The sequence below is a fragment of the Chrysemys picta genome, chromosome 3 (genome assembly GCF_011386835.1).
Source record: "Chrysemys picta bellii isolate R12L10 chromosome 3, ASM1138683v2, whole genome shotgun sequence".
NCBI lineage: Eukaryota > Metazoa > Chordata > Testudines > Emydidae > Chrysemys > Chrysemys picta.
In genome coordinates, this window is record NC_088793.1 from 147,129,558 (window position 1) to 147,156,500 (window position 26,943).

At 44.5% G+C, this 26,943-nt stretch overlaps 1 long non-coding RNA gene across 1 annotated transcript; it reads left to right on the top strand.

Annotated features, from left to right (window-relative positions):
- Positions 1-446: 446 nt before the first annotated feature.
- LOC135982456 (uncharacterized) lies at positions 447-25,995 on the top strand. The gene is made up of 3 exons (XR_010599815.1): positions 447-589; positions 24,081-24,252; positions 25,053-25,995. It is a non-coding gene; the product is annotated as an uncharacterized LOC135982456 (long non-coding RNA).
- The last annotated feature ends 948 nt before the right edge of the window (positions 25,996-26,943 follow it).

A 26,943-nucleotide genomic window follows, 5' to 3' on the forward strand; every position in this document is an offset into this window, starting at 1 on the left:
TGAGAGAAGGTACATGCATGCAGTAATTGAAGAGATCAAGGCCGAGTGCGCTCAACAGACCGACAAAGCCAATTACCTCCCAGGAATTCCTGCTCCTCAAGCTCAGAGGGTGATTATGAAACCTTTGCCATTAAAAATTAGCCAAGGGAGGGACATGTTGCCAGAGTCCAGCAGGAATTTCCCATGCCCATGAGATATACAGAGGGACCAGAAACAACACACACATGGCACAACACACTCACTCGCACAGACACATCACATGCCCATTCACTCAGACACATACACGCCACAACACACGTGTTCCTAGAGACACACCAACACGCACAGAGGCATGCCAGATTCTCAGGCACACAATGCGTTTGCACACCCAGAGTAGATAAAGTTCAAAGCTGCTGTGACAGGTGGTTGTGAAACCCAGAAAGCAATTGCACCGACAGCTCCTTTCGCTGGCGGTATGCTTTAGTCCTGGAATGTCTCTTGGGGAGTGGGTGGCAGTTGCAGGAATGTAGCTGGGAACATATCATGTTGCTGAAATCATTTGTCGTGGGAGACTGGCAGGAAGCCCATGTCCGGCCCCCACCTGGCCCAGGTACTGCTGAGTTCATTGGCTTTGTGGCGCGAAGGGAATTTGCTGGGGTGAGAGTGGAAGGGCCATAAATGTTCAGGAAGGACAGGACAGGGCAGGGCTACTCTACTGTTCCTCCCTTTAGACCTGCAGTTCCCTGCTGTCCTCCCTCTTGGCGCTTGTCTTCACTGCAGAGTTAACTCAAGTAATAATTTGAGTGCTGCTAACTTGAGTCCTGTCCACACACAAAAGTGTGATGGCATTTTTCACTCAAGTTGCCTGGCCTGTCAGGGTGTGTAGGCTAAAGCTCTTGTGAGCCCAACTCAGCAGCTACTATGATTACTCTATAGTGTGGATGCAGGCTAGCTCCACTTGGGTGCTGCTAATCCTCCAGTGCCTTCCCACAATTCCCCCCGTGTGCCCAGAAAAAACCAACAAGTTTTCTCACAATTCTAGGAGCATCTGGTTCAGTAATGCAGGGGGCATCCTTACTATGTGGAAACACACAGCCCTATAACAATAACAACTATCATGTTATCTTGCTACTTGAGCTCCATTTACTGGTTTTACAGTATATGCCTGGAAACCAGAGAGTCTATTGCTCTTTCATCCGTATTAAGAATTTGCAGTGGTTTGTTACAATTTTTGGTTTTGTCTGTATCTGAATAATTATCACACACAGTTTCCTTTGTGGTGCAATTCTTTGTATTTTAACTGAAATATTTCTTTCTTTGGCATTAGGTATTTCAATACTTGCTACTTCCCAAAATTGTTTTCCTCCAGATGTGGGGCTTTGCAATAGTATGGGCTGGGAGCAGGCGCTGGGGGAGAGGGGTGTCAGATTTAAAAATGAATGTTCTCTTGGCACATGCAGATGAAGTCCCATGAGCAATGTGTGCATGCAGCTATAGACACAGCTATATCCCTTGCTGTCTTATTCTGACTCTAGGTCAGAATCTGCCTGGGGTGAGGGGTGGATTGTATGATCTCAGCTCTGAGAAGTGTGGGTACGTACCCTTGTCTGTGTTGTTTAACTCGATTAGTACCAAGGCTCCAGCCTGGTATTTGAGGAACACAGTCCTTAAGGAGGTTACTGTGTTAACTACTGTGCCTTATCCCCTATGCAGTAACATTTCACAGAGCTACCCATTTTCTTGTCTCCATTCCTCCCATTTGTCACTGTCCCATTTGTCACAAAGTGAAGGCTAGGTTGTGTAAGCCCTTACTTATTCTGGGGAGCACTCACAGAAAGAAGCCGGGTGGTTACTTGTGTAAGTGCTCAATAAGGGTTGCGCAATCTAACCGCTAATAACTGCAGCGTGGGTGTACATCCACTGTCCTGGAGGGAAAGGCACAGTAAGTTCTTTGGAATAGTTTCCGTTTCAGATCTCTGAGGAGCATCTCAACGAGCCTGTCCCTCTGTTATGTCAATTATTACTTCCTTTACCGGTCATCGGCACACACAGTGAGTGAGAGAAGCGGCAGTAGAAGGAGAAAGTGTTCTGCCAAGTAGGCCCCACCCAAGAGGAAAACCATAACATGGGCCCCACCCATAGCTCCCGCTTCACAACCTGAGACTTCTGGAAGAGGCAGGCCACAGCCATCTGCTACACAGACATAGCTGTCTCTGTAGGGCAACCTGACTGAGGAAGAAAGGCAAGTACTCACTGCTGAGTACAGTATTGAGAACTACCCCCTACGCTCCTACATCTTGTATGATGCAGCACAGTCTTTCCCCTATGGGAGCTGAAATGTTGGGTGCAAAAATCACAACATTTAGATTCCGAAATGTCAAAATGTTTCATTTCAATTGAAAATGTTCAAACAAATGGAAATTTTTTGGAGCTTTTCATTCTGTGAACGGTTTTGATATTTCAACTTTTCATTTGAGATGAAAACAAATGTCCAAATATTGCAATTTCCCACTGCAAATATCCCAATTTCCCCAATTCTGGTTTTCAACCTGCTCTACTCAGACTGAATTTTGGCCACAAGAATTTGGCCATGAACATTTGTACCAATAAAACAGTTCACACCACCCCTGGTGAAAAGTGAACGCAAAAGGGCTGAGAATATGGTAAGTCATCATTCCCTTTCTATTTCACTTTAATATTCAAGGAGAAGTCGTCCTGGTCTTCTCACAGCTCTTCTTGACAAGGGAAGGGAGGTTTGCTGGGAATACATTGGTGAGGCAGGGAGCTGATGCCAGACCAATAGGGAGGGGGGAGAATTGAAGCTTATGGCATTGTTCACTGTGAATCTTTGCCCGGATGATTCCTTTTTTCTGTTTGTGAATTCCCACAATTTTTACAAATTGGTTCATTGTCTATGATTGTCTAATGATCTCCATGGGTAGAGACTTTCACCCTCCGGTTTGTACAGGCACCAGCTACACTGTGGCCTTTCCTGTTCTTTCTGGTTGGTCTCCTGAGTCACATGGCAATATTTCTGTACCCAGACTGGGACATGCAAACTATTATTATTTCTCTGGCAAGCTTTTCTTTGCTCTTCTTCTTTCCTTCTCAGTTTTCCTCTCCCCTTCTTCGTCTTTCTCTTATTCCTGCTCTTCGCCTTTCTCCCTTTCTCCTTTCTTTCCCATTTTCTCTCCCTTTCACTCCTTCCTTTTCCTTTATTCTTTCTCGTTCCCTTTCACTCTTTTTTGTCTCATTGTTCCTTTCTTCCTCCCTTCCTCCCTTTACTCTCCTATTCCTCTCCGTTTTCTGATAAACTGTCATTTCCAAGCTGTGTTTGCGCCTTCCCTGCTCTGGGATTTTATTGATCTAAGCAATTCTGTGAGCTCCTTCAGAATAGCAGCTAATGACTGACCTGGAAAAGAGCCCCAAGAAGAGAGTGTGAAGAATTAGTACTAAGTTTCTTTAGTTACTGCTAGGGCTGAGATGTAAGTGGTCCGGTCTAGTGGTTAGAGCCAGAGTCAGAGTGGGAGACTCAAGCCAGGGGTCCAAGCCAGAGTCTAAGAGTCAAACCAAAGGTCAGGGCACGCTTTGGAGACAAGGAACAGGAACTAGTCAGGAAGGCTGGAATGAGGCAAGATCCAATATAGCAGCCAAGTAGAGCCCAGTTACATAGACAACTTCCTGGGTTTAAATAGGAAGTCCTGACCAATTAGAATTCATGGTGTTTCTCCAATCAGGCCTAGGGAAGCCGTCCCTGATGTAACTTCAGGTTTCATGATCTCTCCAGCTCAACTAGCTAGTAATGAGCTGCTTGTTGGGAGCAGGGCAGCACTACTTGGCTGGGAGCTCCCTAGACTTAGGTTCAAGTCCTGCGGCATCGTAACAGTACCCCCCTCCTTGGAGGTGCCCTCAGGGCATTACAGAACTGGGTTTCTGTGAGTGTTTTTTATGAAATGCCTTGAGAAGAGCAGGGGCATGAATGTTTTCTGTCAGTTCCCAAATATGTTCCTCTGGGCCACATCCTTTTCACTTGATTAGGTACCAGAATTTGCCCCACTGAATCTTGGAGTCTAGGAGCTCATGGATAATGTACTCTTCATGACCTTGCACATGTACCGGCAGAGGCGGTGGTTTATTCCAATGAAGGAAGGGGTTTTCTGTGTATGGTTTAAGCACTGAAGCAGGCTGGATCCTGAGGGTGACTGGGTTGATCTCTCATCTGATTTGATAGGGACCCAGGAACTGGTGGTTCAGTTTGCAGGAAGGTCTATCAGTACAAAGACCTTCTGCTGAAAGCCACACCTTATCACCTACTGAATAAGGGGGACCTGGTTTATGACGCTGGTCTGCATGCCTTTCATAATGCAGTTTTGCTTTTCGAGATGGTCCCTTAGTCTCTCCTGGGTCTGATGGATTTGTTGAACTCCATCTGATGTAGCTGGGTTGGAGGAGAATGCAGGTAACTCTGGGTGGAACCCATAGTTTGCAAAGAAAGGGCTCTGCACTGTTGTATACAAATTCTGCATATGGTAATAATGAGGCCCAATCATCCTGATGGTAGTTGATGTAGCATTGTAGGTACTGCTCCAAGATTTGGTTTACTTTCTCCATGTGGCCATTGGTCTGAGGTTGGTATACAGAGGAGAGATGTATGTGGACCCCACAATTTACAGTGCCTCCCACCAGAACCAAGCGATGAATTGTGGGCCACAAGCAGAGATAATGTAGTCTGGGAGACCATGGAGACGGACAACATAGGTTGTCCATAATTAGGCTGTTTCTTCAGATGAGGGTAGGTGGGCACTGAGAACAAAAGAGGCCATTCTTGTAAGGTGGTCTACAACTGTCAGGATTATAGTAAACCTGTTGGACTCTGGAAGTTCTACAATAAAATTTAATGTGATAGTTGCCCCAGGCCTAGGTGGGGTTTCCAGGCATTGAAGGAGGGTTTATTGTGTGGTAATTGTAGTGCCATCATGCATAGAGGACCAGAGGGAATGTCGATATGGCCCTTCACAAATGTGACTCCCTCCCGAGTGTCATGTGCCTCTTTGTTTATTGCAGCTAACTCACTGAAAGGTATTCCTGAAGCAGAGGCAGAATAGAGTAAAGAAAATAAATTCTATCAGCTGGCAGCATTCATGAAATTATGGGGTTAAAATATATGAGATGGTTCCTGGCTTGGACCTTTTTGGGTGGTGTATTATTCTCCCTTCCGGGATAAGGCATCAGCTTTGCCATTTCTAATTCCAGGATGCTAGGAAATAATTAAGTTGAACTGTGAAAAGAACAAGGCCCATCAAAGTAGTCACTGATTCAGTGCACTAGCGTTGTGCAAGTACTCTGAATTTTTATGGTCAATAAAAACCTGGCCTGGATGGTGGGCCACCATGAGGTAATGACACCATTCCTGGAAGGTTATTTTGGTGGGTAGAAGTTCTTTGTCCAGGATTTCATAGTTCTGCTCTGCAGGGGTGTGTTTCTGAGAGAAATAGGCACAGAGATGTAAAATATGCTCAGCCCAGTGTCTTTGTGAGAATCACACTCCAGTCGTCATACTGGAGATATCTGCTTCTACAACAAAATCCTGTGGGATGTCTGGGTGAGCCAATATAGAAGCAGTGGTAAAGGGTAGCTTAATGGTTCAAAAGCAGTTTGGGCCTCAGAGGGCCAATGGAACAGAATGTTCTTGCCAAGTAGTGTTGTGAGAGGTATGATCTGCTTTGAGAAATTTGGGATGAACCAATGATAAAAGTTGGAAAAGCCTAGAAAGCATTGCAGGTCATGGACATTTCAGGGAATGGCCCAATCACGAACAGCCTGAACCTTGTATGTATCCATCTTAATTCCTTTAGGAGCCAGGATAAAATCCAGAAACTCAATAGTGGTTTGATCAAAAGTGCATTTTTCTAATTTAGCATAAAGGCCATGTTGCCTTAGTCTCTCTAGGACTGTCCTGATGTGGAAATTGTGCTTCTCTGGGTTGTTGGAAAAATGAGTATGTTGTCAAAATAGACCAAAATGTTGTAGTGTAATATATCCTGTAACACATCACTGAGGAAATGTTGGAAAGTGGCTGGGGTGTTCATTAGGCCTAATGGCATTACTAAATACTGGAAGCAGCCATAATGGATCCTAAATGCCATTTTCCATTTATCACCTGCACAAAATTGTAGGCCCCCTGAAGGTCTAGCTCTGCAAATATTTGGGCAATCCCTACACAATCCAATATCTCAGGAATTAGGGGCAGAGGGTATTGATTCCTGATTGTGATTTGATTCAAGGATAGGTAATATACACAGAGACGGAGGCTGCCATCTTTCTTCTTAATGAAGACAACCAGTGCCATGGGCCAGTTCATTTCCTGAGTTCTTTGGGATTTGTATGAGACAAGCAGCTACAGCTTGACCAGATTCACCACAATAAAAACATAGGTGGCATTTTTTGTGCCATTCTTTCTTTTTGGGGGCAAGCTGCCTGTAGGCTAGATCTATCTACATTGGTTCAGTAGGCAGGGTATGTGTTGATGGACTTGCACGGGGACAACGGGACTAGAGGGAGCCCTTCTTTTCCTCTCTCTGCTCTTGCAATTGGTCATCAATTCAGCAATAGCATCAATTTCATAGCAAGGCTGATGAAAGTGTCCAGACCTGCAGGATTCATTATCTGGGCCAACTCATCATTAATTTCCTCCTGCAGGGCTCATTGGAATTGGTATCATCATGCTGCCTCATTCCACTGAATGTCTGCAATGCACCGGTGGAAGTGCGCCATGTAAGAGGTGGTGATGCCCTGTCTCTGCTGAAGCTTCCTTAATGCAGCTTCTGCTAAGTGGGCATGATGAAGGTCAACATACTTTGACAATATTGACTGAAGAAAAGTGTCCCAGTTTGACAATACCAGGCTATTGCCTTCCAGCAAAGGGGAGGCCCAATCCAAACCTTCCCCCGTCAATAGACTAATTACCAGGCCTATTTTGGCCTTGTCCGGAGCATAAGCCTGGGAATGGACTGGGAAGTGGAGGTGGCGTTGATTCATAACCCCCCCGGAATCCCAATAACTTCTGTCAAACCATTCTGGCAGGGGTTTGAGGGACCCTGTTCTGGGGCAGAAACTGTGGGTTGTGCCCACAGTGTTGTGCCCACAGTGTTGTGTTCTTGTTATGGCGTTGGCTCACCTGCTCCCACAACAGTTGGTTCTTAGTGGTCAATTGTGCACTTTGAGATATAGTGCTTGGTTGTCCACCTGAGGGCAGTCAGGGTAAGCCTGGTTCTTCTTGAAGCTGAGGTTGACTGATTGGCTCCATCTTCAATCTTTTCCTGGGCCCACCTCTTGGGGCAGTGGTCCACACAAACTGTCAGGACCAAGAGGTAGGTGGCCAGATCTAGTGGTTGGGGCAGGAGTTGGAGTTGGGAGTCAAGACAAGGGGCAGAGCTGAAGTTAGAGGCTCATGCCAAGGAATTGAGCCAGAGTCACAGTCAGGAGTTGAGCCAAGGCTCAGAACTGGAGTCGGAAAGTCAAACCAATGAGTGGAACTGGAGTTGGAGTCAGGAGTCGAGCCACAGCTCAGAGTTGGAGAGTCAAGCCAAGGGTCAGAGCCAGATTCAGGGACCAGGGGCAAGGATCAGGAATAAAGCAGGAGCCAGGAATAGGTCAGGGAATCAGGGTTCAGGAGGCAGGCAAGAAGGCAGGATCCAACGTAGCAACCAGGTAGAGCCCAGATGTGCAAATAACTTCCTGTGCCTCAATTCGGGTTTAAATAGGAAGGCCTGACCAATCAGAGTTCCCAGTGTTCCTCCAATCAGGCCCTGGGAAGTCATCCCTGGTATAACTTCAGGTTTCATGGCTTCTCCAGCTCAATTGATTAGTAGCAGTAGGAGGAGAAAACCAACAATTGACTGTGGACCCAGGTTCAAGACTTGTAGGGTCATGACAGGTACTTCTAAAATGATGTTATTTCTGATGTTTCACAGGCTACCAGATCCCTTGGCCTTCCTAAAAGTGAGGATGGGGTTGGGAGGAGGGACACATAGGAAATGGAAGAGAGGCTGAAAATGTGTTATTAGGTAGACAAATTCTATTGTAGAGATGCCTAGAAGCTCTAGAGCTGTGGTAGAAAAACCAGAGCCCACTAAGGAACTTCTTTTCTTAGATTCATAAATTTTAAGGCCAGTCAGGACCATCATGATCATCTAATCTGACCTCCTGCATAACACAGGCCATAGAAACTCACCCCGTGATTCCTGCATCAAGCCCATCATTTCTGGTCGAGTTAGGAGCATATATTTTAGGAAGACTGCAAGTGATGCAGAATCCCCCATATCACTACATCCTTGTGCCCCTCAGATTCTGCAGAATTTAAGATTTCTGACTTTCTTTATTTTTAAATTAGTGTCCTGCTTGCAAAGAAAATCTTCTGACTTTTCCCAGCCCTGCTATCAGCGTGCATATTGTGAAACAAGGCCTGGGTGAAATTATATGGCCTAATGTTTAGGGCCCTACCAAATTCATGGCCATGAAAACATGTCATGGACTGTGAAATCAAATCTCCCCAGTGCAATCTAGCTATTAGAGGGGTGGGGGATGGGCAGGGCTGGGGCGCTCCAGCCGGGGGCCCCCACCATTCGCTGGGCACCAGCTGCAAGTCCACCAGGCTGGGGAGGGACAGGACTTCCTCTTCCCCTTCCCCTGCATGGCTGCTCTCAGGGAGAGATCAGACCCACATCCGGGAATCTCCCCTGCTGCAGGAAGCTCTGTGGCTGCTCCCTTCAGAGCCCAGCTTTGAAGGCAGCACAGAAATGAAGGTGGCAATCCCGCGACCCCCCTACATCAGTTTTGCGACCCCCTTTTGGTTGGAACCCCCATGGTTACGACACCCTGAAATACCAGAGGTAAACATCTGAAAACGTGAAATCGGCCAATTTTGAAAACCTCTGATCGTGAAATTGATCAAAATGGACCGTGAATTTGGCAGTGCCCTACTTTTGTTATGCAGGACATCAAACTAGAAGATCACAATGCTCCCTTCTGGCCTCCCAAGATATGAATCTAAGTAAAAACTGTTGCCCTGAATAAAGTTAGCCAATGATGAATTGAGTTTGAGCCAAATAACAATTCAATAAAGAGGAACAGATTGACAGTATTTCATAACATTGTAGAGATGCTCAAGGACATTACGAGGGAATTTCTCTACTTATCCATGTTAAAAAACAAATGTACTGACTGTGCTTCTGTAACCCAAATACTTATTTTTCTTTATGGGGGCTGTGCTTCTTAAAAATCTGCTGGAACATGCAGAATCTCTGGGCTTTGATTTATGACTATTTGCTGGCATCACAAGAGTTGGTGTCTCCTCAGTGATCTCATTGCTCAGCTGGGTGAGTGTGAAGAGAAATGAATTCAGTGCCATTGGCATCATATGGCAGGCAAACTTGTGGGGGGAAGATATAAGGCCTCAACTATTGTTGCTCCAGTGGGCTTATTAGATAACATAGCCTAAGACATACCCAATTTAAGGCATTCCTGAAAGAAATCAAAGGTAAATATCATGATCTACTGCACTGGTTGGCATTCCGCTAGCTTAGCAGGGGGAGGGTTTTTTGGTAAGGTTTATTGTTTCTCTGAAAGAGATGGAGGCATTTTTAATCAGGAAGGCTGAAGTGTTGATGTGCTTGAAGATTGCAAAGGGTTCTGTGATCTTGCCTCTATCATGGACAGCAGCACACTCCTATAGTAACTTGAATCTCCAAATTCAAGGCCAGAAGTAGATATTCCTTGCTCTTGCATGCAAGGTGACAGTCTTCCAAACACAGAGGTCGCTTTTTCATGGACGTCTTCAGTAGAATGACCCTTCCTTTTTTCCAACAAGTTCTCAGGAAATACCAAAGTTACAGCAATCCCCATGCTGAAAAGATCAAGGAACATCAAGATTAATTTGTTCAACCATTCAAAGACTTTCAGAGGGACAAAACATTCAGCTTGTTTGCAGACCCATTTCCAGCTGAACCTGAAGCCTATGTTCTGCTAAAATTGGACTGAGGTTTTGTGATGGAGAACACTTAATGCGTCTCTATAAATGCCTGCTGAGTGACAGATATTCAGAGTTACACGAGGACTGATATTTGTGTAAGAGTCTTTGAAATTACTTTGATTTGCGAACATACTTTTTCTGTTATGAAACTGAACAAATCAAAATAGCAGTTACCTAACAAACTGATTCTTCATCAGTGGTTCATACACCAATGGAGGTCTGTGGAGAACCTCCAGGTGATCCTTGTAGCTGCTTACATTATGACAAAGAAGGGTCTGTCTGCGTCAAACAGTGATATTTCCTTCTAATGGTAGCTGTGACACATTTTGGAGTTACCTGAGGTTTCTGGGGTAAATCAGAGCATTGGCTTGCTAACCCCAGGGTTGCGAGTTCAATCCCTGAGGGGGCCATTTAGGGATCTGGGACAAAATTGGTACTTGGTCCTGCCTAGTGAAGGCAGGGGATTGGACTCAATGACCTTTCAGGGTCTATGAGATAGGTATATCTCCATATATTTTATGCGGGGAGGGATAGCTCAGTGGTTTGAGCATTGGTCTGCTAAACCCAGGGTTCAATCCTTGAGGGGGCCATTTAGGGATCTGGGGCAAAAATCTGTCTAGGGATTGGTCCTGCTTTGAGCAGGGGGTTGGGCTAGATGATCTCCTGAGGTCCCTTCCAACCCTGATATTCTATGATGAGAGGATCTTGTCTGTGCCTACCTGAGAAATCCTCCAACACAAGCATTCCACTCTTCAAGCCCCACTCTTTCTCTCTGGTAGCTAGCAATTTATACACCTCACTTTGTAACACTCCAGTGCCCAGTCCCTTGTCTTCTGGACACCCACAACATACACCGATCCACTGCCTCTGTGGAGGCAGTGCACCCCGGTTCACTGATTTCACGTCAGTTCAATACCCTCCTTAGCACAAGGCATTTACGGCAAGTCTATACAACAAAACTGCGGCTGCAGCATGTCTGGTGAAGATACGTTATGTTGATAGGAAAGCGCTATCTCATCGGCACAGTGCTGGTGTGAACAATGCAAAACTTGCTTCACTTGGTTTTTTCCCCCACACCCCTGAGCGACATAAGTTAGATTGAGTTAAGCGGTAGTGTAGACCTGCCCTCTGACATATCTATAGTAAAACCAAACTGAAGTTTATTTAACAGAGCTTGAGTTAAAGATTCAAATAAAAGCAATAGAAGGGTTTAGAAATATAAGGTTACAGGTAAAAGACAAACCTAAGGCCAGGGGCGGCTCTATGTATTTTGCCGCCCCAGCACGGCAGTCAGGCGGCTTTCAGCGGCGCACCTGCAGGAAGTCCGCTGGTAACGCGGATTCGGCGGCATGCCTGTGGGAGGTCCGCCGGTCCCGTGGCTTCGGCGTACCCGCCACCAAATTGCCGCCGAAACCATGGGGCCGGCGGACCTCCCGCAGGCATGCCGCTGAAGGCCGCCTGACTGCCGCCCTCACGACGACCGGCAGGCTGTCCCCCGTGGCTTGCCGCCCCAGGCACGCGCTTGGTGCGCTGGTGCCTGGAGCCGCCCCTGCCTGAGGCCACGTCCACACTATAGAGTTAAATCGATGTAAGTTATGTCGACGATCATAAGCCGCTTTAATTACATCGGTTGTGCACATCCACACAACGCTCCTTCTGTCATCAGAGTGCATCTACAGTTAGTGCTCTTGCATCGACAGAGCTCTCTCACTGTGCAATTCGCCACCCTCTGCTACGCTCTGCCGCTGGTTGCTCTGGGAACAGATTGTGGTGCATCAGGCCAGTGAGAGATTTTGTCACAATTGGTCCTGTAACTCTGAATGCCTTAAAATGCTCTGCTGCTGGAGCTCCCTGTTTGGAAGCTCACAGCCAGCCCACAAGCACATGCTGAATCTCGGTGTGTTGGACAGCCCTGGGTCAGCAACTCTGACTCCAGCAGCCTGCTTGTTCCACAGTCACACTCTAGTCTCCACCAGCTTTGGTTACTACTAGCCAAGTGACCCTGACACACCCCAGGCCCGAATTTCCCCAAACCTGCCTGCCCTGAAATGCCTAGCCCTCTCCTAGAACATTCAGAAGTCTAATTAGGTCCTGTGCCCCTTTCAAGAGACAAAAGCACATATGCTTTAACTGGAGATAATAATCACTTCAAGTCAAACCAGTGCTGGGTTGATTTAGAATAAAAGTAAAACAAGTTTATTTAATCAAAAAGAGATAGTGCGTTGGTTTAAGTGAGTTTGAGTATAAGGGATAAAATCAGAAATGGTTACAAACAAACAAAAGTGAAAAACACTTTCTAGTGACTAAGACATAACAAAAGTCCAGTCTTGGTTCATGTTAAGAGTCTTACTGCATCTCCTTCCAGCAAGATGGCTGACCACCCGTTTGATCAGGATCTTCCACAAAGTCCAAAGTGCTCGGGCCCTTTGTCTTCTTAGGTGAAAGATCACTTGGGTTCTTTGCCCCTCTCTTTTTCACTCCAGGGAACTTTGGAAATGTATCTTTCTCGAAGTTCACTGCCCCTGCTGTGAGGAAAGGTGCCATGGCATATGAAAGAGAAGGCTCCATGTGGATTTCTTCCCCACTGGTGCTTTCTACATTGCAAATTGATCTGTGCCTGCAGCTGCTGATAGGCCACTGAATGGCCACTGGACTGTGATTGCCATTTGTCTGTGATGGCACTTGGATGGAGGCATCAGCCTTTCCTTTGGAAAAAAATGGTTTACCCACTCCCCAGAATTTTCTGGTTCAAACACATTTTAATCCCATATTTCTTTCACATTTGTACAGTCCTTAGGGCGTTTATCATACATACACCATGCAAGAATATTAATGATCAATGTGCTCTTGGTTTTCCAATGATACCTTACATGACACCTATTAGATACAGATTATGACATAGGTGAATTGGGGTACGTTGAATTGGTCAGGCCAGCAGAAACTCACCACCAGATACCAGTGAGCCCCTTGCCCTCCAGTATTGGGATGCTCTTAGGGTCACAGGACCCCAAATGGATTCTTTAACTGACTGTGTAGTGCATAATGCGTGTCACCACCCCAAGGTAAAAGTGGGGATGAAGTTGCTTCCAGAGAATCTGGGCCAGTTTCTCCTGTTACAACTTCCCCTGCCATTCTCAAAGCCTAGTTTGTTCTCCTCTGTATTTTGGAAGGGGCAGTGTGCTGTTACTGTCCAAATAAAAAATAACAACTATGAACATTTAGCTCTGATTAAAACCTTATGTACATTTATATGTAGTTAACATGCAGGCCTTGAGGGTCTGGAAAAATGCCAATACATACCCTTAGCGTGGCCAATATTGGGCACCCGTGTCCTTCAGGAAACACAGTGTGAAGGAATAAAATGAGGAACACCTCTTACTAGAAGCAGAAGGGCTTTCCTAAGCTTCACGACTCTACCTGGGTCCTGCCACAGAAAGGAGAATGAAAGCCACCAGGACTGGTCATTTTTCAAATAATCAATTTGGCAGGGTGAACCCTACCTCATTTCTGCCTGGTCTCAGTTGTTCATTCTCATCACGGGGAAGTGCAAAGGGCAAAAATGTTTCTTTTATGTTTGAACTTGCAAAGTGCCTGAAGTTTGCATAAATTCCTAGTTGGGTTCAGGAATGATCCAATTCATGGATAAGATTACAGGCAGTATGTGTGTGTGTGTGTGTGTGTGTGTGTGTGTGTGTTCATGCTAGGGCTACATCTACACCTGGAGCTGGGGGTGTGACTCCCAGCTCATGTAGACGTTGAGTTAGCGACTAAAAACAGTAGCATAGCCATGGTAGCACAGGCAGTGGTGAGTGCTGGCACAGGCTAGCCACCCCGAGTACATACCCATGGGATCCAGGTGAGTGTCCTCTTGGGGTGGTTAGACCACGCTGCTGTTTGCTGCTGCCCATGCTACTGCAACTACACTACTATTTTTAGCACATTAGCTCAATCAGAGTTAGTACAGATATGTCTACATAAGCTGGGAATTGCACCTCCAGATCCCAGTGTAGATGTGACCGAAGGCTCACTCCATGCTACCCTGCCTGGCTGGATACAGCCGTTCATTGCTCCAAGACTTGGAAGAACACAATTACACAAAATAGTTTCTTGTCCCCTATTGTATTCTGGGTCTTATACCGCACCCATCATCCTGGCACCCAAGCACCTAATTTCCAGGCATATGTGTTTCAGAGGGATTGAAGCGGGCAATACTAAAGGGTCCACTAACAGCATGTAGAGTCTGGATGTTGCTGACAGGTGTCTGTGCTAAGGCCCCTCCACTCTCATCCCAGGTCCCCATGGTCTCTGACTGGCAAAGAGTACCCTCGTGTGGAATGCTGCTGCACTGTACACATGTGGCACGCTCCCTGCCCCTGGCTATTCCCCACTTGTGTTCAGTTTGAGAGTGACGAGGAATGAGAGAGCCACCTGTGTAATGGGACCCTTACCCCAAGGTACTTCTTAGTTTACGCTCAACAGGGACCACAAGTAAATAGTCTGTTAGTCAGGGAAGTTAAACATTGCTCTCTAGCACCCTCTAGAGATCAAAATACACAGGTCTTAGGAACTAATGGCAGTGGGAGGAGTGAATTTCCAGTAAGTAAGACACAAGATGAGTACATGGGAAGGAGAGGAGAGGGAAAGTTTATCTTTAATCATAACAAATTGTAATGATTTATACAGCGCCTTTCATCCCAAAGGACTTCAAAGCGCTCTCTGGGTGTAATTCACCCCTGTGCAGAGGGGCCAGCTCATGCATCATGCTCATTTACAGGGTCTAAATACCTACTGGATGGGGGCTAATGGGTGCCCAGGCCATGGCAGAGTTATTGCATCACAGCATTTAGAGACAGGGAACACAGAGCTCTGGCTAAATCCCAACTCTTACACAAAGTGCCTTGGGGTCTTTAATATCCCACTGCAGAACAGACAATAATATTTTTGTTACCGGAGCAATTGCCAGTGGGATGTGTGGACACCAGTCTGCTCTGTGCCACCAGGCACAGCAAACTGTTACTCAAAAGTTGTGTCATGGTTTGGATCGCTGCTCTGATTTATTACTCCTTGCTGGCTGCAGGGAGGCGATGCCGAGGCTTGATTGCAGGCCAGGAGCGGAGATGTTGTGTTTTTGGAGCATGGGCTGGGCTGGGTTGTCAGCATATTTGTAAACACTGCTTAGTTCTCCCCACCAGGGATAAAAGACAAACAAAGCTAGCTAAGCTTTAGGCCCCTTACACTGCCACTTCCCACTTCTCCTCTGTTTCCTAAGCAGACGATAAGCTTAATCCTTTTCATATTTTAATGACAGGGTAGCCTGCTTTACAGGCCCGTTTCCCCCTCTCTTGTGTTGGGACTTGTATCCATGAGCCTGTTTCTAAGCTCTGCTGTGCTCACTCCTTCACGGGAAAGGGGGCGGGGGTGTTCCCAGTGAAAAAAGGCTAGACCCTGGGGCAACAGAAAAGATATCTTTGCATCGACTCTTTGCCGTAACAGTCTCCAGCGAGGAATTCTGCTGCTTCTTGTGTTCTGTGGAAAGGACCTGCTTGGAATGGGAGCTGGGGGGGGGGGGGCTGAAAATGAGAGAAAGAGAGTGAGAGAGAATGACCTGCACCTGGTCACTAGCTCTCCAGCCTGGCAGGGGCTGGGAGCTCTGTTGAGACTCAGTTCCTTGGGAAGGAATTTCCACCACAGCGACCTGGAGCAGAGCTGGATCCATGTCCAGCTCTCCTCCAAAATAGAGAGACGGTTGATGTAGTGGGGGGGGGGGGGCTTTGAAGGGGAAGCTCAGAGAGGGAAATGGAGTGAACTTGGAGAACCCCCTGCCCCAAGAGAAAGAGCAGGGGAGAGGCAGCTTTGTCCATGCTAGTGGTGGAGTGGTTTCCCCCCATATTCTTGCAAGTCTCTGAGCAGTGAATTTGTGTATCTAGCCAGGCCTCACCCATGTGAGAGGGCAGCACAATTTGGAGGGAAAGAGAAGGCTGGCAGTAGGCAGCACAACCTGAAAGCTCAGTGGGAAGAACAACAAATAATATACACCAGGAGGGGGCGGGGTCACAATCAGCCTTGGTGTAAGCAGATGCAAATCCATTGATGTCAATGCCAGGGATGAATTTGCCCCCTTGTTCCAGCAGTGAAGGATTTGATGAGTTGTGTTGTGAGCCAGTGCCTAGCCTGGAAAGGTGAATCCCAGTGAGAAGGAAGAGAGCTGGGCCTGAGGCCTGGGCAGGAGGAATTAGCTGCTGAAGAGGAGAGAGGGAGCACTAAGAAAGAAAGAGGCCTGAAACCATGGAAACAGTATCTTCTTGTCAGACTCCCACCCACCCCCCACCTCCACCCCCTTCCCTTCCCACTGAATTTCCCAGAATAGACACTGAGCTCGGGTTTCTTTTGATGAACCAGACACTTGGGTCAGTGCAGCTGTGATTAAAGTGGTCATCACAAAGCTCAGTGAGGCAGGCAAACAAGGAGCCACCAGCTATGGGTCTTCCCTGACCTTCCCCCACCCAGCTGATCTTATTCTCCAAAAGGAACTCTAACAATCTACTTCAAGGTCACTCACAAACTTAGAAGGAGGGTTTTACATGGGAGATTGATAGGAAAATGTCCCACTTAACAGTCCTAGTTTAGCTTGCTTGGTGGCACAGGTTCAGTTTCTCTAATAGCGAGCTACAGGCCTTTTGAGGTAAATCCTGCAGTCCTTGCTTGGTTTTCACCCATGGCCATCAAAGAAAATAGGGCTTCAGGATCTGTTCTAGTGGCTTTTGAGTTTATGTGGCCCTTTTTCCCCCATGAGCAACCCCCTGCTGTCTCTGTTGTAGCTCTGGTATGATTTAGACAAGGCATCAGTATACTGTTGTTCAGGTATATTTGAAAATCAGTGGAGGGAAGAGTGACAATGCCCTGAACTGCTGAGCCTGATAGGGGACAGGCTGGTAAGAGCTGAGGGCCATAGAATAGGGCAGAAAATGAAATGGGATCTGAAGAGAAACTGAGAAAGAGAGAGTGGAGATGGCTGAGAGGGAAAGCAAGGAGGAGGGAGAGAGGGGAGATGGAGAGAATGGAGGAAGAGAAAGAGTGTGGTTGTGTATGTGTGGAAGCTGAAGACGTGATTGAAGTTCATTTGGGCCCCTGTTTGATTCAGTCTCTCAGTAATGATGTGCTCAACTGTAACTTCTGAAAATGATTATTCACGCTTACATAATAATCTAAGGAAGAGGAACTAGTAGATTTGTGCTCATAAGCACACCACCGGAACATTGGGTTCAGGGAAAGCGTTGTGATTGTGTAATAAAAATGAGTTTAGAGTGTTACTCTAATGGTGCTTCTTTCTGTGATGAAACCATGTGCCACTTTCCAGGGGCATAACTCTTGCTCTGCCTCTTGATACACCACATTAGCCAAGCCACAAGTGCACAGCCTAGGCTGATCTGTCCACACCCACTTTTCCACTAATAAAAGCCCTCTCTACATTCTGCTCCAAAGAAGCCTCTTTATGCTGACCCAACCAAGCCAACCATTCTACAGAAGAGAGACATCCTGTAATCCAAACAGGATTGTATGCTGTTTCCTAGGAGCCAAGGCCAGAGGTATAGATTCAGGGGAATGGGTGAAGGGATAAAATCAAAGACCTGGTGTGGCAGGGCACGGGTAAAACCCCTTGAATGCCCTGCTAAAATGCTTGCTATGCCCTGCTTTCGGGCAGAGGGGCCAGGGGCAGAGGCTCAAAGCAGCCAGCAGGGAGCCCAGCTGTGGGCCCTAATGAGGGCTGGCTCACTGCAATAGACTGAGCTAAACAACGACAGCTGGGCTAAAGGCTAGGAGGGCTATAAAATCCCTGAACAAAAGTCAGTTAGGAGGCTAGCCTGGGTGGGGACAGGAGGCTACAGCTCTGTCTCCTCACCACAGGAAGGGAGCCTCAAGGGCCAAGAGACCCTGGAATGGGTTAGAAAGAGGATAACTATTGGGGGATAAATGGGACTACATGGTGACACTGTAAAATAAAGCACAAGGGTGAAACACCGGAAGAAGGCGTGAGAACTCTTATTTTACCAGCCTAAGCACAGGGCACAGGGCGAGAAGGAGGGAACCTGTGCGGACCCTGTGACACCTGGGAAGAGAATTGGACATGGACTCCAAGGAATAATGTCTGAGATCCTTCCATCAACAAGTGCATTCTTGGCAGTGCATTCAAGGATCTTACACTGAAGACATCTGGTGTAGCTCTCTCTAGGAAATAAGCTCTGTAGCCAGTCCATGTCTGGTACAAGAGTATGATCTGCTAGTAGCAGCCATGGAACCTACTGTATACAAGGAGTACATGACATGGTGTCAGAAGTAAGGGCAACCTAACTGTTGGCAGTGGAGAGCAGGAACAAAGCAACAAAGGATGCAGAGCTCATGAACATGTTGCTGTTCAATGCCCCAGAGACCTTCAGCTTTGATACACCTTCAGAATGGACAGACTGGTAAAAGTATTTTGCAAGATTTTGCATTGTTACAAAACTCCACCTCGAAATTAGAGATATTCAGGTATCTTCTTTAATTTGTGTTCTGGGGAAGCAGGCAGAACATATCTTTAAATCTTTTGCCTTTACTGAAGACAGTCACAAAGAGGACTATGAAAGGGTTCTGGGTGTTTGATGCACACTTTATACCTCAGAGAAATGTGGTTTATGAAAGAGCATGGTTTCATCAGAGAATTTAAGAACCAAAATAAAATGTTGAATCTTTTGAAAGAGCTCTGCATACATTGGCTCAAAAGGCCGGAGCAACTTGAAAAACCTGAAACTAACTTAGAAGCTGTAAATAGACACAACATGAGAGCTAAAAGTCATTACCATAAAAGCCCTGAATCTATGCGGGAGTCCAAGGCAAATTACAAAACCTTTCATTCTAAATATACAAGATGTGGAAAAATTCATAGCCCAACAGATGAATATTTAGCCAAAGGCACAAGGTGTAATAAATGTACAAAATATGGACATTTTGGAGGTGTTTACCATATCAAGGCAGTCAGGAAGTTGACTAATATTACAGACAATCAAGGGCCATTGTTTCTGGTAACTATCACACATGATGACACAGAGCCTGCCTGGAGAGTGAAACCGAGTATTCATAGAAAGATTGTTGTCTTTAAAATTGACTCAGGAGCAAAAATGACAGTCATCTCAGGAGGGATTGACAATTACCTTCAACCCTCCCAGAGTTGAAATCACCTGACACAGCCCGGATTAGCCCTGGAGGTATTCTGAGCTGTATGGACCAGTTCACCACAGAAACAATTTACAAAGACGAAAGCTTTGCATTCAGAGTACATGTGATCAAAAACTCAAATGCCAACATCGTTCTCAGCTGCAGCATGGAAGCCATGATGGGCCTCGTGAGAAAAGTGGAAGAACTCTATGGAGAATTTGGTGACACTGGACTTTTGAAAGGAGATCTAGTACAAATAACCTCAAGAGACAATGATGAACCATACAAATACCTCTACTAGACAGACCTTGAAAGAGACTAGCTGCAGATTTATGCAAATTCAGAGGACATCATGACCTGATCATACTGGACTATTTTTCTGGGTATATAGAAATAAGGTACTTGAAAGACAAAACATTTTGCAGTATTATTGAGAAATTGAAGTGCACTTTTGCTCATCTTGGTATTCCAAACAACTAGTGATGGAAAACGTATCACAATTCACTGCAGCAGAATTTAAATAATTCTGAACAAAATATGATTTTGATTATGTTACTAGCAGCTTACATTACCCACAAGCAAATGGAGAGGCTGGGAGAGTTGTATAGACAGCCAAGAAAATCCTACAGCAGGAAGTTCCATTCCTTGCTCTTCTGAACTACAGATTAACACCAATAACAGCTACTGAATATAGTTCAGGGTCTAGAACCTGGGGACCATGTTTGTGTCATACTGGATGGAGGAAAATGGATGGAGAATGCCAGCTGTCATAAAGAAAAAGAATGCAGTGCCCAGATCATATGTGATCAAGACTGATGGTGGAGAGTTCACAGAAACCATCAATAGCTACATTTTTTTTCTCAGAAAGAACAATCAACAGAGCAAACTCTACAAATGGCTGGTGCAGAAGAAGAAGACAATGACTTAAAGATTCGAAACTGACTACAGGCAGTGGTTGCAACTAATGGACAGCCAGATGACCAAGTTGTTACATATTTGGGCTGTGCAATTAGAAAACCAGTGTGATTCAGAGACACTTAGCAGACTGATCTGTACTGAACTTTAAAGATAGCATGATAGTGTCTATTTTTGTAAATGCTAGGAACTTAAAATGTAATGAGGGAGATGTAATAAAATGTTAAACTGTATTATAATGTTAATTATACTGTATTATACTATTATAGTATACTTAAGCACACAACAGCCATTCCTAGCAGTGCATTAAAAGATCTCAGGGACAAATCTTTAGTATTTCTCTCTGTAAAGGAATATCTGTAGCCAGTACATATCTGGTACAAGAGCATAACCTGCTATTAGCAGCCCTGCAACCTAGAGTGTACTAGAAGTACATGACAGAGACCAATGAATGGATGTAGGGAAGGTGCAGAGAGGTTTGGGATTCATGGAGCATCAGAGTCTTCTGCAGTAACAGGCAAATGTCTGGATGAAACAGTCTCTAGTTAAATGAGGTTCCAAATCGTCAGGGCTTGTTAGAGCTTTGAACAGGTAGCAAGAGAAGAGAGAATTTTTGCTTAAGTTAAAAAAAAATCTGGCCTATACTTCCAACTGGAATAATGAGAACAAAGAACTATCCTGTAGCAAAAGGTGAGCTGTGGTTCCTGAAAAGGTACCGAACACAGTTCATCTTGGCCTGCTCTTGCAATTTGGCTGTGTTCAGACCAGGTTCAGCCGCACCTTTTCTCAACAATCGGTAATTATGCTACCGCAGACAGGACTCTTCAGTGTAAGCAGCATGGGGGCATTATAAAGAACACATCCTTCTAGATAATGCTCAGATTACAAAAGGCCATACTGAATTCTCCCATGGGTTCCAGGAAACTTCATGACATTTACCACACAAAATCTCCTCAAATTCTCCCCTCAGGGGGGAGAACACTGGGGCCACGGAAGAGACATGTGAGCACTTAAACTCATGTAGCCTGGGGATCTGTGGGAAACTTTGCCCCTAAGCTCACTGATCCCTCAGCCTCCGCAGGGAGAGCCTTCCCCTCTGCAATGATCTCCCTGGCAGCACAGCACCCTCAGAAGCACTTGGAAGGTGAGGTCTAGTATATTGTGTACAGCTTTGGGCATCCTGATATCAGAAAGATGTCATCAAACTGCAGGGAATAAAAAAAAGAGCAACACATTTGACTATGAATCCCCCATGACCCAATGAACTCCCAGAAGTGCTCCATGACCTGGGGTTTGTATGTGTACTGTATGTAGGAGTAATAACAAATATGTTGCAGGTGCCCTGCAAATGAAAAATAAAATGGGGTTTGTAGCCTTTTTGTTTGTTTATGTTGCATAAAAAAAGCCTGAAAAGTGGGCTTTAAAAAAAACAACCCCCCCCCCCCCCCAAAAAAAAAAAAAAAAACGGGAAGAGGAAGTGTTTGAAGCCTGTTTCTTACCTTAGAAATAGCAGGGATTCCAGAATAGTCTGGTCTTCCTTGGAGGAAATCTTCATCGATGTCTCAGTTGTGTTTTGAGAGTTTTCTAATGCCTTAATTGAAGTGGGGATCTCAGGTGTTCCCCCCAAGTGTTTATTAGGGTTTTTTTTTTTTTGCTGTCTCTAGGTGTTAACAAAAACAAACAAAACCCCAAAAGTTTTAAACACTGTGAGTAAAAAGATCTCTACCTCTCTCTGCATTTTTCACTTTCTTGTGAGGTAATAATACCAGTAGATCTCCAGCCATCCATAGAATGCCAGACAAGACAAGACCTAGATTTGTCATGTAAAGAACCATCAGAAACAACCTTTTTAAAAAGTGTGATATTTCCTATTAAGGTGAGATTTCTGTGAAACTATCCTCCTTCTGCTAAGTTAGGGCCCTATCCAGCTCCACTGAGGTCAATGGAAAGATTGGATCTGTCCCTCAGTGTGTTAGGAGTAAGTCTTGGGTTTCCTCCTCATGGAAGAGGGAGGTGCAAAACTATCCTCCTTAGCAGAAGGAGGATAGTTTCACAGAAATCTCACCTTAATAGGAAATATCACACTTTTTAAAAAGGTTGTTTCTGATGGTTCTTTACATGACAAATCTAGGTCTTGTCTTGTACTTCCCGGGTGCATGGGTGTGTACATATACAATATATATATATATATATATATATATATATATATATATATATATATATATATATATATGAAGTAGGCGACAATAACACACTTATGCTGATCATTGTAGGCATTTATCAGCAATGTGGTGAGGTAATATTTCATGTAAAAGTTATATGTGTTCCTCTCTCAAGGGCACAGATTTTTATCCTCATGTTTCAAGGCTTGAGCTGATCATGTTTTTGGGGATCAGGAGAAAAATCCACTGTGCCTCAATTGTATAATTTTGCACAAACGGCTCGTTGCATCTAAGGTGGAGTTTTTTTTATTGTCTCTGAAGAATCATATGTAAATTAGGTCATCACATTATCTATTGAAAACTTCCAGTTTTCTGAAACTACAGCACGAACTGTTACGTGTGATGTATCTAGCACACTTTTGGATGCTGTAAAAAATAATAAGAAGAAAATAACATGGTATTCCAAAAGAAAAGAAAATCATGGCTCCAGTGAAGACTCTCTGTCCTCATTCACAAGAGAAGCAAAATCCTTTGGAATAAACATGGCCAAGGGGCTAGAGGCTTGGGATTTGTGAACAAATGTCATTCCTCGACAGAGACAGTACTAGATGGTGTGCAAGCAAAGAACACACTTCCCTTATCAGCTCATACCAATAAAGGAGCCATGTGTTGTTACTCCATGAGAGATTTGGCTTTCTTACATGCTCGCTGAGTACTTGAAAAAAATTTGTTTCCTTTCTTCTCTGCAACCTCCCTTTCCTCTCTGATCTGCCATCACACAGATACCACATTCTTTCCACCTCTTCAAACTTGAGTTTTAATGGCACTTGCCCCAAACAGAACATCAGTAGAGACTGCTTATATATAGCTATATATTTCTTATTGATTTTTGCTGCAGTAATTAGCTATCCAGCTATTGTAAGGAGAAACAATATAAATGTGATAGATAGACAGACAGATAGAAAGAATTGTTTTACCTAGATGTTTTATATATGAATTATAAACTACAGTATAAAATATGAGAGGAAGGATGCTCTTACAGTTAAAAACCAAAGGACTTGGAGCAAGAAGATCTGTGTTCTGTTCTCAGCCCTGCCACAAACTCTGTGGATGACTTTAGGAAAATCATTTCTCTATATGCTTGAGTTTCCCTATCTGCAAAATGAAGATAATGGTACCTTTTATAGAGGGTGCTTATAAAGCTTAATTCATTAATATTTGTAAAGATCCTGGAATTGAAGGAGCTATAGATATGCAACGTTATTATGATTATGTTCTTTTCCTATTTCCCTTCCAAGAGAGGATAAGTTGTTTATATTGCTTTTTAAAGGTGCCTCTAAAAATGGTACCATGGTACCCCATGTTACCATTGACTCCAGATGAATTTTTTTCAGTTTACAAGTAAAACAATGGTTTATTTACAGTAAGTGTTAGCCCTGCAATCTCAGTCTGGGATCTGATTGTCAAGCTGGGTTCTTTCTGATTCATGACAGTAATAAAGCTGGAATGAAGTTGATAATTCTGTGAACAGACTCCAGCTTGCTCTCTCAGAGTTGTATGGCTCCTGGACAGCTAACTCAGGCAAAAAGCAATACACATGTGTTTTAGTTAGTAGAGTAAGTAACTATGAATCTAAATATACAAAGGGACCAGAGCTGCACAGTAAGAAATGCCCATTTTTACAGTTCCTTTGCAGCCCACAAGCCAAACACTCTCTGTGATTATGATATTATTCTGTACACTATTGGTCACATTTCCCATATCTGGAGATGCAAGCAGTTTACCATTTGCCTTCATATCAGGCAAGTCCACTTCTGAAATTGGTGATTTGGCTGGGGGCTGTCTCTGAGGATGAAGTTTCCGGCACCAGGCAATGGAAAGAATTGACAAAAGTGGAACTGATGCTTTTATTCCAGGATTATTGAGCACATGAAGGATGATTTGCTGAACTGTGTGCCGAAAAGTCTGCAAACAGTGAGTACAGATCCAGGACATTGCAGTCAGAGATGGAGAGCCACAACCCAGTCCCTGAAAAGCAATTTATTTAAGAAAATACATTGTTACCAAAACACATACAATCGTGGAAATACTGGAAATTAACACTGGGGCTACAAACCTTTGAGTAGTGGAATGTGCAAAAAAGTTTAAATGGCATGGAATCCTCTGGAAGGTCCAGATACTATTTTAGGGCTTGATTTAGCCCCCACTGGGAGCTTAATCAGATCCTTAAAAGAAAAAAATGTGATGGACCTTAACCAGTATTTTGGATTACAGGAGCAGCTGCAGGTGTTTGCTGTGTGGTGGAATTAATGGTTCACTTTCCGATCCCAAGAACACTTAGTACTGTAGGTATGTCTGTTGGAGACAGAGCTTGGAGTTTACTTGAAAGAAAATGCAGAAAGTTTAACTTTTCAGACATGTCCATATTTCCTCAAATGTCCCATACAACCCATCATAGATAATAGAAATTTGATTGTCTAAAGTCAAAGATTTCTAGCACAGGGATGGAAATGTTCCAGTGTTTTATCCAGGGAAACTCTGCAATAGTTTATATCATATATATATGGATATACATGAATGGTGCCAAGATTTTTTTAATTCAAAAATGTTATCTTCATGGGAACAAGAGGTTGCAGAAGAGGCCAGGGCCGACCACTCAGAGGAGGAAATTATTAACAATTCTTATCTTCTGGAATTTGTGTAGATTTTGCTTGGTGATCTGTACTGAACAATATTTCTCTCTCCCTGATGGACTTTCTCTTTGTCTCCTCTAGATTTCTGTATTACACACTGTGTTCTGCTTGACTGTTTTCTCAACTGGGAGCTCAATGGCCAGCATGTAAAGACAATGGAATTACAGTTACGGTTGACAGTGTGTGAAGGCATTTTGTTTAAAGGTTGGCCGGTAATCACAGGAGACTGGATTTTGGAATTACTAGAGGCCCTTTACTCTCTTTACCCTTGTGCATTTCAGGCTGTTTAGGGCTGCAGAGAGGGTCTGGAATGTGATGTTCAGTTAGGATTTGTTTGGTATTTTTACATATATTTGTTAACGTGATCGAGTTTTTGTCAATTTATCCTTCCTTCGTCTATGTTTACCTGGAAAAAAAAAAGACAATTGTTCTGCAGAAAAATCTGTTCTCATTTTCAGGGCTATTTAAAATATTGTCTTGAAAGGTTCTAACTTCACTCCCAAGGTCTTCTCAAATATACTGCTCAAAATTCCTCTGTCTCTTTTCCTCCTACACTGCCTTATCTATCCTTCCTCACTGCACTATCTCTTCCCATATAAATACCCCCGAATCTGTAGGCCTGTATGACCTCCACTATTTTGCTTACATTATCTATAGATATACCTGCTGCATAGACAATAGTAAACAATGATAGCAAAAGTCCCTGCCTTTTTTATTATTTGTATATAAACACGTCAAACTCTCAGTTGTGAGTTGTTGCTCTTTGCCTCCCCTGTTTGTGTGGCGTTGCTGGCTGTGTGTGACAGAAATGCAGCTCTACCCCAGAGGATGCTGGATTTCTCACAGTATATACAGTATACAGTTTGTGAAGCACTTTGGGACACTTCTGGATGAAAGACGGAGAATGCTGCCGAGGCAATTGTACCAAGTTCTGCTGAAAAAGAGAGCAGAGGTGTGGGGAGTTGAGCCATACATGGCAGGGTTGTTTTGGCACAATGTACTGCATTAAAGATATGGGATTCAAGAGTGTTTTCAGACTTACTATGTTCCCTGCTGTCTGCAACAGAAACCAGGGGAGTGGTACCTTTTTTCTGATAGGGTGCTTAACAGCCCTGTATAAGCTTAATCCAAAGCCCATTGAAGTTAATGTGAATACTCCCATTGACTTCCCTGGGCTTTGGATAAGGCCCTATACAGCTTTTACTAGAACAGGCTGCACAGTGTGATTTTGGGGGTGTAGGAAATATGAGGTACATTTCACCTGGGCGTGTTTCCATCCACAGCAGCTAGCACACATGCCCTTGAAAAGTCAAATAACATGCCCTTAATTATGAAGTTTTAATAACTCTCCCAGATCCTGAAATCCTCACTCATTTGTTCTCAGTCCATATTTCAAGCAAACAACTCCCTTCAACTTCAGTGGGGTTTCCTCTGAGTAAGAATGTCAGGATTTGGCTTCTTCTTGATGCATTTCTGCAGCACCCATCAGCATGGTATCAGGGCACTCGAGTCATGGAATCACACCCCTCTTCCAGCCACGTGCCATTGCGAAGTGTGTGTAAACATTCCAAAGAACACTCACATCCCTGATTCCCAGTAAATTAATGATGTTTCCAATCCACATCCCTATTTGATGGCATTCCATAGCTACCCTGTTGCAAGAAGCAGGTAGATGGTATAGTTCTCTGCCCATTGGGCCTGTCTTATAATTGAGTTTTCAGGCAGTGGCTTACATGGTTTGGAAGGCAAAGTTCAAAGAGTCCCTATTTTCTCATGCCATTGACCAAACAAGTAGCCAATCCTAATAGCTACCTTCATCAAGGCTCAAATTCACACTCAGTCTAACTGTGGGTGTGAAGGCTATTTTATTCCTGCAGTCTTGGGGGTGGGAAAGGGTGTCAGCTGATCTCATGGGCCTTTTCTATATCTAGCTTCTATAAATAAAGATAACGAGAAAAACTAACAGAATCAC